The sequence below is a fragment of the Rhinopithecus roxellana genome, chromosome 2 (genome assembly GCF_007565055.1).
Source record: "Rhinopithecus roxellana isolate Shanxi Qingling chromosome 2, ASM756505v1, whole genome shotgun sequence".
Taxonomy (NCBI): domain Eukaryota; kingdom Metazoa; phylum Chordata; class Mammalia; order Primates; family Cercopithecidae; genus Rhinopithecus; species Rhinopithecus roxellana.
In genome coordinates this window covers 21,509,799-21,523,727 of record NC_044550.1, presented here as the reverse complement: position 1 = coordinate 21,523,727, position 13,929 = coordinate 21,509,799, and the positions used below count along the sequence as shown (strand labels likewise).

At 36.8% G+C, this 13,929-nt stretch overlaps 1 protein-coding gene across 2 annotated transcripts in view; it reads left to right on the top strand.

Annotated features, from left to right (window-relative positions):
• The window catches only part of COL25A1 (collagen type XXV alpha 1 chain), a 519,759-nt gene that overhangs the window by 147,022 nt on the left and 358,808 nt on the right, over positions 1-13,929 (top strand). The gene's annotated exons all lie outside the window — the stretch shown is intronic.

Sequence of the window (13,929 nt, the reverse complement as noted above, 5' to 3'; positions counted from 1 at the left end):
GCTTTTGAATGTATTATTATCTCTCCTTAAGAGAGGTGATTGTCATTCTCTTTAGGAGAAATGATTACCATGTTTCTTTTTTTTTTTTTTGGTGTGTGACAGCCATCCACTTTATTTTTATTTATTTATTTATTTATTTATTTTTATTTTTTTATTATACTTTAAGTTCTAGGGTACATGTGCATAATGTGCAGGTTTGTTACATATGTATACTTGTGCCATGTTGGTGTGCTGCACCCATCAACTCGTCAGCACCCATCAATTCATCATTTATATCATGTATAACTCCCAATGCAATCCCTCCCCCCTACCATGTTTCTTTATGTACACATTGAACATGTTGTCTTCTAGGTTGCCTTGAGGAATTATGAAATAGTACAGGTGAATATATTGGAGAAACCCTACAGGAAGCACCTAAAGTTATTCTGTTGACTAAATTATGGAACAACTTGCCTCTGTGCACTGTACTGAGGAGGCCATCTACCAGGGAATTTCCTATGCTGAGTTAATTGAAAATGGTTAAGATCTTACTGGAGTATGCTCTTCGGATTTTAGTTGTCTTAACTCGAGTTTTTCAATGAGACTTAATCTTGAAGATATGAGATTTTAAAAAATCCCAGTAATTTTTGTTGAGTCAGAATTCATTTTGTGAACTTTTATTTCAATTTCTTCATTAATTGAGAATATCCAAAATACACAGTTCTTCTCTTCCTGCAGTCACTGCGTCCTTCCTGGGAATGCCTTGTAAGTTGTTCAATTTCAGGAGCTACATGGAAGGCAATTGACTATCAGTTAAAAATTTGAATGTAGGCGTATGACCTTGCCCTGGGTCTTGTGCACTTCTTTGCTGTGATACTTTTGCTTTTGCCAAGCTCAGGTTGAAAATGAAAGAGGTGCTTTAGATACTATAGATAGAATACACCTGCAAATTCGCATAAATCTAGAAAAGTGACTCTTGAGTTTTGTTGGGTCACAGACATCTTTGAGAATCTAATGAAAGGTATAGTACCCATACACAGAAAAACGTACATTTGCAAAATCTTAATGGATTAAACGACTCACTGGAGTGCAAATAAGAACCTTTAATCTACAGTTCCCTGAAAACAAAAACTGGATGGAATAAGGTGCATTTTTGCTTTGTTTCATGCTATTTTCTTGTATCTGCGTGATTTATAGTTGAAATCCTAAATTATCCCTTTTTTCCCATACTCTTTCCCCCTTATATCTTCAAACAGGCCTTAGTTTTTGTATCTCAGCATATGAGTTTGCTTTGTAGTTGATGTAGCAAAAGCAATATAGTGTAGACTTGGGGCAATTCCAAAAGGAATCAGCGGTGATGGCAAATTGAGACAGGAAGCCAAATTTAAAATCACTAACAGATGAATACCTTTCATAGCTTGCTGTTTGACCACTAAGAATTAAACATTTTTAACTAGCTAATTTTTCTAGAATATGGCATATAGCTTGTTATGTTACCCCTCTGTTTTCACAAAGTACACCATCAGACTTTGGGGGAAAAAATTCAAGCTGGCTTTCAGTATCTGAGTTGTGCTCATTTTAGTCCAGGGAAGCCTGCTTCAAAAGCTGGATCGAAAAGGTCTTTAGCTTTTATCTAGAAAAGACAACATGCTTGAGAAAGTTCCTTTAGTTTTTTGTTTCAGTTGACATTGACACACTGGGTCAGACTTGTCCCAAAGCACCATGTCTAAATGGCTTCCTTTATGTGGTTCTAATTGGGATTCTTTCTCAGGAGGTCAAATTAGAGCTCCTGCAGTTGGAGCTACAGCACCGGCAGTTGACAGCATCAGCTCGGTTCTGCCTCTTGAGACACGTAAGACAGCCACTTAGAATTTGTTCCTACAGACCTTTGACAAATAGCTCTACTCTGACTGTGTACCTAATAGACAGTTTTTGTTTTTCTTATGGATCTGTGCCAAAAACAGGGTTTTTCCTTAAGCACCTTACTTCTGCTTTGTTCTCTTTGCTTTGCCTTTTGTTTGCTATGATTCGGTTTGTCCAAAAGCTTTGGCTAATTTTCTTGTTTATGAATCATACCTGGCGTACTTACATAATGGTGCCTGGTTTAACCAGTTTCATTCTATGTGAGTGAACAAAACAGAACTTTGGACATCTGAATTGCTCTGTTGGTCCATGGATGAAGATAATGCATGATAGATTAGTCTGTGATAATTTATTTTGAACATCATAGCAATAAAAATTAGTTGATTAGCTGTGACAGGATATGATCTAAGATTCATTCATTCATTGATTACTTTGTATGTAGCGAGACCTCTGAAGAGATATGCTTAGTGCGTTACTTTTAACCTTATCTCTCTAGCATTTTGTTATACAGGCTTTCTAGGATACCATTTTGGGTAGCTTTGAAACAGGGAGCTTTTATAAAGATTTTAAATTGCCTCATACATCTGAGTTTAGTTACTGGAATTTAAGTACCTTACAGTGTCCTTTAAAAACCCTGTTGTTTTAAAGCCTGAGAAGTAATTTATGACTGTGAAAATAGGAGTGATAAATTGGAGACCAAAGTATGTATTGCTTTTTCCCAACAGCCTGGGGGATAACAGAGGAGGTCAGACAACTTAAGTCTGTTTCTCTTTCTTGGGTCTGTAGTGTTCTTGTAGAAAAAGGAGAGGAATTGTTTCTGAATAGTAGAAGCAACAGTGCCAAATGACTTATCCTTAAGTGCTGTAAAGTTTGGTTAGCCTTATGGTCCCTTAACCAGAGTTGCTTGAAAAGGGAATATTTAATCTTATGAATATACTTAACACTATTAACATCATCCCTGCCTTGCTTTGAAATACTTTAAGTGATATCAGAGCTTCCTTTGTAGTCAGAAAGATCCAAATATATGGGAGGGGAAAATGGGAAGGAGGGAAGCTAGGGAGGGTATAATATGATCATTTTCCCCCTTGCTATAATAGCTAAAGATATATTTGCCAAGCCCTTCTCCCTTGTCTACTAAGGAAAGAAGACAACGTATCTTAATGATAGAAAGGATTGCTTTGGATTGAAATCTCAAGAGCAGGGAAGTTAAATTAAAAGAAGAGAAAGACTTTCTTTTGTATTAATTGTTTCAGTTGACACGCATGAGATTTTAATTCCTTGGGGAAGATGTTTTCTCGTTTTCCACCAAGGATTTCAGTTTCTTATTTGCATAAGCTTATTGATGACGATTGTGAATGCTTTCTGACTCACTCATGTTAGGCAGTGTCTTCATATTCTTGCTGATGAGGCAGCTGCCTCAGCTATGGAGAGGAACAACTGTCCTGCCAATGTCTTCAAGTCTGTATGTGCCCCACAGACATGACCCAATAGTCACACCATGCAGTCCCTAACTTTTTCAGACCCACCTACCTCGGTGGGTCACTCTTCCCTTGAGCTTCGGAAATAACTCAAGTTTGTTTTTGTGCTTGTGTGTGTTTGTGTGTGAGAAAGAGAGATTTTAAGACAGCTCCTGAGTGGCAGAGTGTTCACTTCAAGAAATGACCTTGGATAACACTGTACATAAATTGTAGAAGACAGATGGTTGTTTTTGTCTGTTCTGAATTCTTAAAGATTCTAATACATAGAAATTCCATCGTCTCCCTGGGTAGCCTTTAATTGCTACTCATTATTTAGAATATAAAATATATTTAACCTAGATTTGACTTATTATAAAGGTGAAAGTCATAAAATATATTTAACCTAGATTTGACTTATCATAAAGATGATAATCATAAAGGATATTTAGCCTAGATTTGATTTACTATAAAAGCTATAGTCAAAAATCCCTGAATTATTTCTAGTTTGCAAATAGATTATTTTTTAATTTTCTTGCTACTACTTTAAATTTTCATTTGTTCAAGTATATTGATTTCTAATTGCTCAGGGGCAAGGGCCATGTGTTGGTAGTACAGTCAGGCAGGCCCCCCTCAAACCGTGTGTGCTGCTCAGCAAGCTGCTTAGTCCTGGAGCTTCAGCTGCCTCATCTGAAAAGGGGCATAACACTGACCTTATGGGATTGTAGTATACAGCAATTGAACTAAAGTATATATGGTGTTTGGTACACATTAAGACACTTAATAAAAAGTCGTATGTTTTTTGTAAGTTCCCTAGAACTCATAACCATGATGAACATAGAAAAGTCAGTGTTAGTTGAGTAATCACTGGTTGATAAAAATAATTAAATATGTATAAATTCTACTGAACCAGTATCAACTCCCTTTTCTAGTGTATTCACATATTATATATCTTCGCAAAAATCAATCAAGGTGTATGTTGTTGGTGACTACTAAGTTTCATTGAGAAGTTGAGTGGTAAAATATGTGGCTCTTCTTTGGAGGCATCAGCATTATAATGAAAAGGAATAGAACCCTGTTGTGAAATATTTCCCTTTGGTTTAGCACCTAGTTGTGCAGGTGCTGTTACTCTTCTTTTTCTTTCCTTTTTGGTTATTAAAAAAGCACACACAGAGTATTTTTTTTTTTTTTTTTTTTTTTTTTTGAGATGGAGCTTCGCTCTTGTTGCCCAGGCTGGAGTGCAATGGTGCGATCTTGGCTCACCACAACCTCTGCCTCCCGGGTTCAAGCAATTCTTCTGCTTCAGCCTCCCGAGTAGCTGAGATTACAGGCATGTCCCACCATGCCCAGCTAATTTCGTATTTTTGGTAGAGATGGGATTTCTCCTTGTTGGTCAGGCTAGTGTCGAAAGCCCGGCCTCAGGTGATCCGCCCACTTCGGCCTCCCAAAGTGCTGGGATTACAGGCCTGAGCCACTGCGCCCGGTCCAGAGTACTTCTTCTTTAGCATTTACAAGTACTTTAAATCTTTAAAATTGCGGTATAATATATTAATACATGATATAATATATAACGTATATCTCTTTAACCACTTAAATGTATAGTTTTGCGGTACATTCAGGTTGTCATGCAACCATCACCATCATCCATCTCCAGAATTTTTGCGTCTTCCCCAACTGAATCTCTGTACCCATTAAACCACATTTTCCACCTCTCTCCACTGCCCCAATTCCTTTCCCTGCCCCTGGCAACTACCGTTCTATTTTCTGTCTCTATGAAGTTTACTACTGTAGGTACTTCATATAAGTAAAATCATACAATATTTGTCTTTTTGTGATTGACTTATTTTACTTAGCAGTATGTCTTTAAGTTTCATTTATGTTGTAGTATGTGTCAGAAATTCCCTCCTTTTTAAGGCCAAATTACATTCCATTGTATGTGTATACTACGTTTTGTTTTTCTATTGATTCATCCTTGGGTGCTTAGGTTGCTTTTACCTTTTGGCTTTTGTGAATAATGCTATTTGTTTTGTTTTTTAAATGCCATAATTAGGTACCATTTAAAGTAAACTTTTGCTTCGCTATATGACAATTAAATACCACTAATGTGGAAATACTGGTATTTTTAATATTATCAGAGGAGAATAATTTTTAGGGAAAAATGTGCAGAATAGCTCTATTACTTTACAGTGTAGGATACCTTCTTTCTCTTAGGTGCTATTTCCGAATTTTGCTTAGCCAGCTACAATTAAATATATGCTAATGAATTTGTGTAATGTAAACCCATCAGAATTCAAGTATAATTTTTGAACTCCACTTATTGTATTCTGCTAAGTTAAATTTTGTGCCATTGGTATTTTATCACAATAAATATTAAGGATTACTTGTCTTCTTTGGGGCTCATTATTGAGATTTTTTTTTTTTTTTCAGTAATACAGACACTTGAAAGTAAGAGTCTCTCTTCCCCTTTTAGTATAAGGTAAATGCCACTTTTTTTTTTTTTAATTAAAAAGTCATGCTTTCTATTGAAAATTACCTGTTCATATAGAGAATTTGAAGAATTGAGGTTGTACTTCTAGACACATACATTTCATCTAAGAACATCATTAGGAAATATTGGACTAGATCTAATCAAGCATCCAATTAAGTAGAAGTTTAGCAATCAGCTTAAAACTCTAAGCACAGACGATTCATTGTAATGGATACCTTTTTATGGAAGCTAAGTTAGCTTTATTAACTGGTTAGTAACAATTTCTTTATTCTTGGCATATAGTGCCAGATGCAATCAGATCAGGTAAAAGTTGGTCATATATTCAAAGAAACTTTAGAAACATGGAAGACTCTATTTTTAGAGTCAGCAGGAGATTAGCCAGCTTTGGAGGAATTGACAAGTCAGAAAGTGGTAATTTGTATATACCAACAGTGTGAAATTTTACTTTCAGTATATCTAGGATTCCTTGGGACAGCTTGGAGGGATTCCTATAACCAGTTGATACAAAATAAAGAATTTTTAATGCTGCTGCTGGACTTTAAATTTTGTTTTTCAGGAAAATCAAGTTTTTTTTTTTTTTTTTTTTTTTTTTTTTTTTTAAATGAGGTTACTGGCATTATATATGCCTTACGTAGATCATTTTTCTCCCAAGGAATTTTAATAAAACACTAATGCGGAAAATTGAATAGACTTAAGGTTCTGTGCTTATTTTGTGGTTAATGTGATTACATCACTATGGGAGAGTTAAGAGAAAGCTAAGTCTAGTGTGTCTTAGAAGAGATAGCAAATGGTCAGCAATCTCAGGAGGTTCTCCAGTTAGGAAGACATCATACATTGGAACATTTGCTAATTTGTAGGTAACTTGCAGCAGGATAGAAACAGTCTCTATTAGCATCCATACTTTTTTTGAGGGGAAATTCATATAAGATAAAATTAATCATTTTAAAGCATGCAATTCAGGTGCATTTTATACATTCACAATGTATATACTGTTTTTTACTACGTGATAAATACTATCAATATCTGTGGCATTTTTAGAATTTACTTTTACGCAATTGAAGACCTTTTAAAAACATCTCAAATTTCTCTTTTTGCAGGTTATAACTAAATTTTCAACTAACCAAAATAAAAGTCCAGTAAACAGAAATGTAAACAGACACAGTAATAATTATTTACTCCTGCATTTGCAGACCTTAATAAGTTTGGAAATAGTAAGTTAAAAAATGAATTGAGAACATAATCTATTTTTTAAAAGTTTAAATGAAGGAATGTAATTCAAGAGTAAACAGGTTCTTTAAAATGAAATTCAATGATAATTTGATGTACACATCATCTTGACATCTAAAATTATTGTCCGGATGGCAAAATTGTAAAAAATATAAATGTGTATATAATATTTTCCAGCACTGAAATTTGTCATTAGACATAAACATCCCAGTGTCAAGTTTAATTCTCATAGAAAAAGTTGTTTTTCCCACTTTAATTCTACGTACAGTTTTCCTATCTTATATTCTGCTGATTATATTAATGATAATTATTTTTGAAACACACTGTTAAAATAAATTAGATAGCTGCAAGAAACTTTTCACCACATCTTGGTATTTTGCCTCCAGACTAAAATAAAAGTTCTTGCTACGGAACATCCCTGGGGTTTATCCAATGTATAAATTCCCATTTTCTTGACAGTCTAGAAATTATGACCCCAGTTTTCACTCATCTCAGAAGTACCCTTAGGAGGCATTACCTGATTAACTAGACAGGAGAGAACTGCCAACGACCTTAGAAGCTTAAGAAACCTAATAGATTCTCCTTTTAAGAATCACAGTGGGGCTCGACAGCTTTTAGAGAAATCGTAGAAAAAGAGATCAGAATGTGATCATTCATAGTATTTGATGGCCTGTTTGATTTGTTTTCTGTGTCTCAAACTAATAGCAACCAGTCTGTTCACAGTAGCTTAGATAAGTTAGAGACAATACAGTCTATCACATGTTCACACACACACACACACTGACATACAAACACACATACACACACACACACACAACTACACATACATACACATAGGTGCACACATACACATACACACACCCACACATATGCACATATACATACATACATACACACACATGCACACACATATACATACACACAGGTACACACACATACACACACATACATACACACACACATGCACATAAAATTATTTCCAAAAAACTACCAAACCAGAAAATTTAATTAGGTGTGAACCTAGAAATAGCCTCTGGATCATTTATATATGTCTACATTATCATTCATCTAATCCTGTAGAACAACTAGCTATTTATGCTTCATATCATTTTTCACATATATATATGCATATTTTTAAACACCAATTTAAAACATTCTAATTGTTTAAGAAAGAAGCTGCAAATAAAATACAAGTAGTACTGTGCCAGATATTTCACTATAATCACAACTCAGCATCCATAGAGATGTCTGATTTGTGGCGTTTTGTAGACTCTTACATGTCGCAACCTCTCACCTCAGTGACATAACATTTATTATCCTTATGGCTATAGCCAATGCCATAAATTTTTAGATTGAAATTCCCATGGGCAGAGGTTATATTTTATTAATATTATTTAAGATCACCTGAGTACATAGCACTGTTATGTATTTGAGTAGGCTCAATCAATATTCACTAATGCCAACCAGCCTGGGCAGCACAATGAGACCCCCATCTTAAAAAAAATTCATTGGTGAACATTGATGAATAGTGTAGTTTTTATATATTTCAATATTTAATTGCTGAAGTTTAATGTTATTAAATGATTTAATATTTTTCAACTTTTCTTTAATCATGACAAATGATCCAATAGGAAACCGTTTCTGAAATGGCTCATGATCATTGTCCATTGGCAATTGTAAATTCATTGCCAAGTGATTTGACTCCACAAATGTTTATAGAGTACTTACTAGTAATACAAACACTTTGTTGGAAAGTAAGGCTACAGAAATCAGCATACAGCTCATAATTTACCGGTGTATGCAAAAGTTGAGATTAGGGATATCTGGAAGAGACGTGTATGATAATGCAGTTGAAGGATGTTGTGATAATAAACTTGTGGAAGAGCAATTGACTTGTGTGTTTTTGAAGAAAGACTTCAAAGGGAAGGAGAAGTGAAGATGTGTGAAAATAAGCAAAATAGAGAGAGGAGGAAGACAAGAAGGGAAGTGGGTGGGAAGAAGATTCTGAAAACAGTGAGAAGCATTAGCCAAGCCAAGGGAAGGAACATTTGGGGAAAGGTAAGAAGGCTGGGCAGCTATACTGTAACACCTGGATGGAGGAGGGGCAGCAGGGGAAACTGGCCAGAGGTGAAAGTCAGAGTGGGAAAGGCCATGGAAACATGCTGAAGGGTGGCGATAAGGAGCCACCAGAGCATGAAAAGCAAGAGAGTGACAGGGTCAAAATTGTAAATGAGAAATAGAATTATTGCAACAGTATGGAGGATGGATTGGAATTGAGCAAGACTAGTGGCAATAGGTGGCAATAGTGAGATAGGTGATCAGTTCCTGGAATAGAGCAGGACAGTGTGAAGGGAGACCAAGAAACAGACTCTGGAGACTAAACGTGGTAACAGATGAGCAGGCAGCCACGGGAGTGTTTCCAGTTTCTAATCTGGGTACCTGGTGGGATGGTAGAATGAGTATTTGTTTTTGACAAATTGACTTGAGGTTCCTTTGTAAAGGTGAGAACAGGCAATATATTCTTTTTGCGTGTTAGGTAACCCTTGGAATTCATTGCAAACTATGTATAAGTAAAATTGACATCTGTTTCTATTTTTAAAATATCTCATTTTATGTCGATTTTTTATATCTGAAAAGTTGTGTGGCAAGCGTTTAAGAATTAAATAGTCACTAAGATTTGCTAAAGTTCTAGATGCTATGACTATAAATTTCTGTTGATCTAATTATTTGAACTGAAACATTCTCGTAGAACAAAAAGAGACAATAGTGATGAAATTCTAGTCCTTTATACTTTTTGATACTTTCTCTCTATAGTATTTATTTTCACTTTAATTTGCACTCCCTGGGCCTTTTTAAAACTGTGTAGAAAGTGAGGGAACCCTGCTCTAACAACCAGTCTAAAAGGGACTATTCTCTCCTGGACTCTTAGCTTAGCGATCCTGACCTTCTGCTATCTCCTATGGTAAAAACAATGTCTTCTCTCAACCTGACTGACCTTACAAGCACTCCATTCATACAGGCAATACATTATCATTTTAAAATATTTAAATAGAAATACTCTAATACTTTTTTTTTTTCTGAGACAGAGTCTCTCTGTGTCACCCAGGCTGGAGTGCAGTGGCACAATCTCGGCTCACTGCAAACTCCATCTCCTGGGTTCAAGCAATTCTTGTGCCTCAGCCTCCTGAGTAGCCGGGACTACAGGTGTGTGCCAGCACATCCAGCTAATTTTTGTATTTTGACTAGAGATAGGGTTTCACCACATTGGCCAGGCTGGTCTCGAACTCCTGACCTCAAGCGATCTGCCCTCCTTGGCCTCCCAAAGTGCTGGGATTACAGACGTTAGCCACCATGCCCAGCTCTAATACATTTTCTTCTCCTTCTCCTCCTCCTCCTCCTCCTCCTCCTCCTCCTCCTCCTCCTCCTCCTCCTCCTCCTCCTCCTTCTTCTTCTTCTTCTTCTTCTTCTTCTTCTTCTTCTTCTTCTTCTTCTTCTTTCTCCTCCTCTTCCTCCTCCTCCTCCTCCTCCTCCCTCTCCCTCCTCCTCCTCCTCCTCCTCCTCCTCCTCCTCCTCCTCCTCCTCCTCCTCCTTCTTCTTCTTCTTCTTCTTCTTCTTCTTCTTCTTCTTCTTCTTCTTCTTCTTCTTCTTTCTTCTTCTTCTTCCTCTTCCTCTTCCCCTTCTTTTTCTTCTTCTACCTTAAGTTCTAGGGTACATGTGCACAATGTGCAGGTTTGTTACATATGTATACATGTGCCATGTTGGTGTGCTGCACCCATTAACTCATCATTTACATTAGGTATATCTCCAAATGCTATCTCTCTCCCCTCCCCCTACCCCATGACAGGCCCTGGTGTGTGATGTTCCCCTTCCTGTGTCCAAGTGTTCTTATTGTTCAATTCCCACTTAAGAGTGAGAACATGCAGTATTTGGTTTTTTGTCCTTGTGATAGTTTGCTGAGAATGATGGTTTCCAGCTTCATCCATATCCCTACAAAGGATATGGACTCTTCCTTTTTTTATGGCTGCATATTATTCCATGGTGTATATGTGCCACATTTTCTTAATCCAGTCTATTATTGATGGACATTTGGGTTGTTTCCAAGTCTTGGCTATTGTGAATAGTGCCACAATAAACATATGTGTGCATGTGTCTTTATAGCAGCATGATTTATAATCCTTTGAGTATATACCCAGTAATGGGATTGCTGGGTCAAATGGTATTTCTAGTTCTAGATCCTTGAGGAATGGCCACACTGTCTTCCACAATAGTTGAACTAGTTTACAGTCCTATCAACAGTATGAAAGTGTTCCTTTTTCTCCATATCCTCTCCAGCACCTGTTGTTTCCTGACTTTTTAATGATCACCATTCTAACTGGTGTGAGATGGTATCTCATTGTGGTTTTGAATTGCATTTCTCGGATGGCCAGTGATGATGAGCATTTTTTCATGTGTCTGTTGGCTGCATAAATGTCTTCTTTTAAGAAGTGTCTGTTCATAGCCTTTGCCCACTTTTTGATGGGGTTGTTTGTTTATTTCTTATAAATTTGTTTGAGTTCTTTGTAGATTCTGGATATTAGCCCTTTGTCAGATGAGTAGATTGCAAAAATTTTCTCCTGTTTTGTAGGTTGCCTGTTCACTCTGATGGTAGTTTCTTCTGCTGCGCAGAAGCTCTTCAGTTTAATTAGATCTCATTTGTCCATTTTGGCTTTTGTTGCCATTGCTTTTGGTGCTTTAGACATGCAGTCCTTTCCCATGCCTATGTCCTGAGTGGTATTGCCTAGGTTTTCTTCTAGGGTTTTTATGGTTTTAGATCTAGCATTTAAGTCTTTAATCCATCTTGAATTAATTTTTGTGTAAGGAGTAAGGAAGGGATCCAGTTTCAGCTTTCTACTTATGGCTAGCCAGTTTTCCCTGCTCCATTTATTAAATAGGGAATCCTTTCCCCATTGCTTGTTTGTGTCAGGTTTGTCAAAGATCAAATGATTGTAGATGTGTGGTATTATTTCTGAGGGCTCTGTTCTGTTCTGTTGGTCTGTGTCTCTGTTTTGGTACCAGTACTATGCTCTTTTGGTTACTGTAGCCTTGTAATGTAGTTTGAAGTCAGGTAGTGTGATGCCTCCAGCTTTGTTCTTTTGGCTTAGGATTGTCTTGGCAATGCAGGCTCTTTTTTGGTTCCATATGAACTTTAAAGTAGTCTTTTCCAATTCTGTGAAGAAAGTCATTGGTAGCTTGACGGGGATGGTGTTGAATCTATAAATTACCTTGGGCAGTATTGCCGTTTTCACTATATTGATTCTTCCTGTCCATGAGCATGGGATGTTCTTCCATTTTATTTCGTTTTCCTCTTTTATTTCCTTGAGCAGTGGTTTGTCATTCTCCTTGAAGAGGTCCTTCACATCCCTTGTAAGTTGGGTTCCTAGGTATTTTATTCTCTTTGAAGCAACTGTGAATGGGAGTTTACTCATGATTTGGCTCTCTGTCTGTTATTGGTGTATAAGAATGCTTGTGATTTTTGCACGTTGATTTTGTATCCTGAGCGTTTGCTGACGTTGCTTATCAGCTTAAGGAGATTTTGGACTGAGACAGTGGGGTTTTCTAAATATACAATCATGTCATCTGCAAACAGGGACAATTTGATTTCCTCTTTTCCTAATTGAATACCGTTTATTTCTTTCTCCTGCTCGATTGCCCTGGCCAGAACTTCCAACACTATGTTGAGTAGGAGTAGTGAGAGAAGGCATCCCTGTCTTGTGCCAGTTTTCAAAGGGAATGCTTCCAGTTTTTGCCCATTCAGTATAATATTGGCTGTGGGTTTGTCATAAATAGCTCTTATTATTTTGAGATACATTCCATCAGTACCTCTCATACATTTTCAATGGATTATCAATATAGACCCAGAATAAAATGAATTTTTTAAAAACCTGATTAAAAATACTTTTTGAAAGTAAATATTTGACAGGCAGTTCCTCCTTAGCTGATTCTCCTGTTCTAGGGTTCAGAAGAGTAAGTGATTCCCTTAGGGTTGTCCACAGGCTTACTGTGAGCAAAGTGAAGCCTCGTTTTTTCGTGCCAGTGGGTGGTTGATGGGGAAGCCCAGAGACTCTTTCCTGTTTCCTTTGGTTAGAAGGGAGGAACTGATTTCACTGATTTTGTGTTAATCTGTAAATGTGTTTGCAATTTAGAAGCATGCATTTAAATTGTGTTAATCATTGGGAATTTTAAATTGAATAACAAACTGAGAAGCAAACTCAGGTTACAATTAGGGAAATACAGGTGAGAAATGCAAATGTTGCCAATGGTCTTTAACTGCTGGTGATTTTACCCCTTCTCTTGCCATAGCCTGCTCTCATGAAGAATACTTTGATCTTCTCTAGGTCCATGCAGTTTTGTGTTTCTTGAGTTTCACACAGTTTTGGTGGTCCTTGTTCCACTTTGTGTCAGGTAGCTATGAAATGTTTATTTCCAGTGTGTGTACACACATATAAATTTGGTCCGAAGATGTTTGCAGAATCCAGGAACACACTGACGCAACATTCTTAAGCCCAGTAGTTATCCAAGTGTAAAATTTGGAGGTCATTAATTGAAATAAATAATGGGAAATGAGGAAAGGAAACTTCATATTCTGCAAGAGTGTAAACCTCCTTCTCTGTCTTTAAGGGAAATTGCTGCTGGGGGACATGGAATGCATCACGGCTGCCTCTTGACAGGTTCACCTTAGAGAGACACAAATTAAATCCTTTCAGTTGCTGTTTTGAAGCTAAAAGTGTTTGACCATTTCAGCCCCTGAATGGTGTTTAAAGAATAAAGAGAAAAGAGCAGGAAGTTCTAATTGGCAAATTACTCCTTGTTATTTAGTTTGGCTTCCAAGTTGGAAATTCCAATAATGAAGAGCTTTGTGGGACTTGCCCTAAAGCAGAA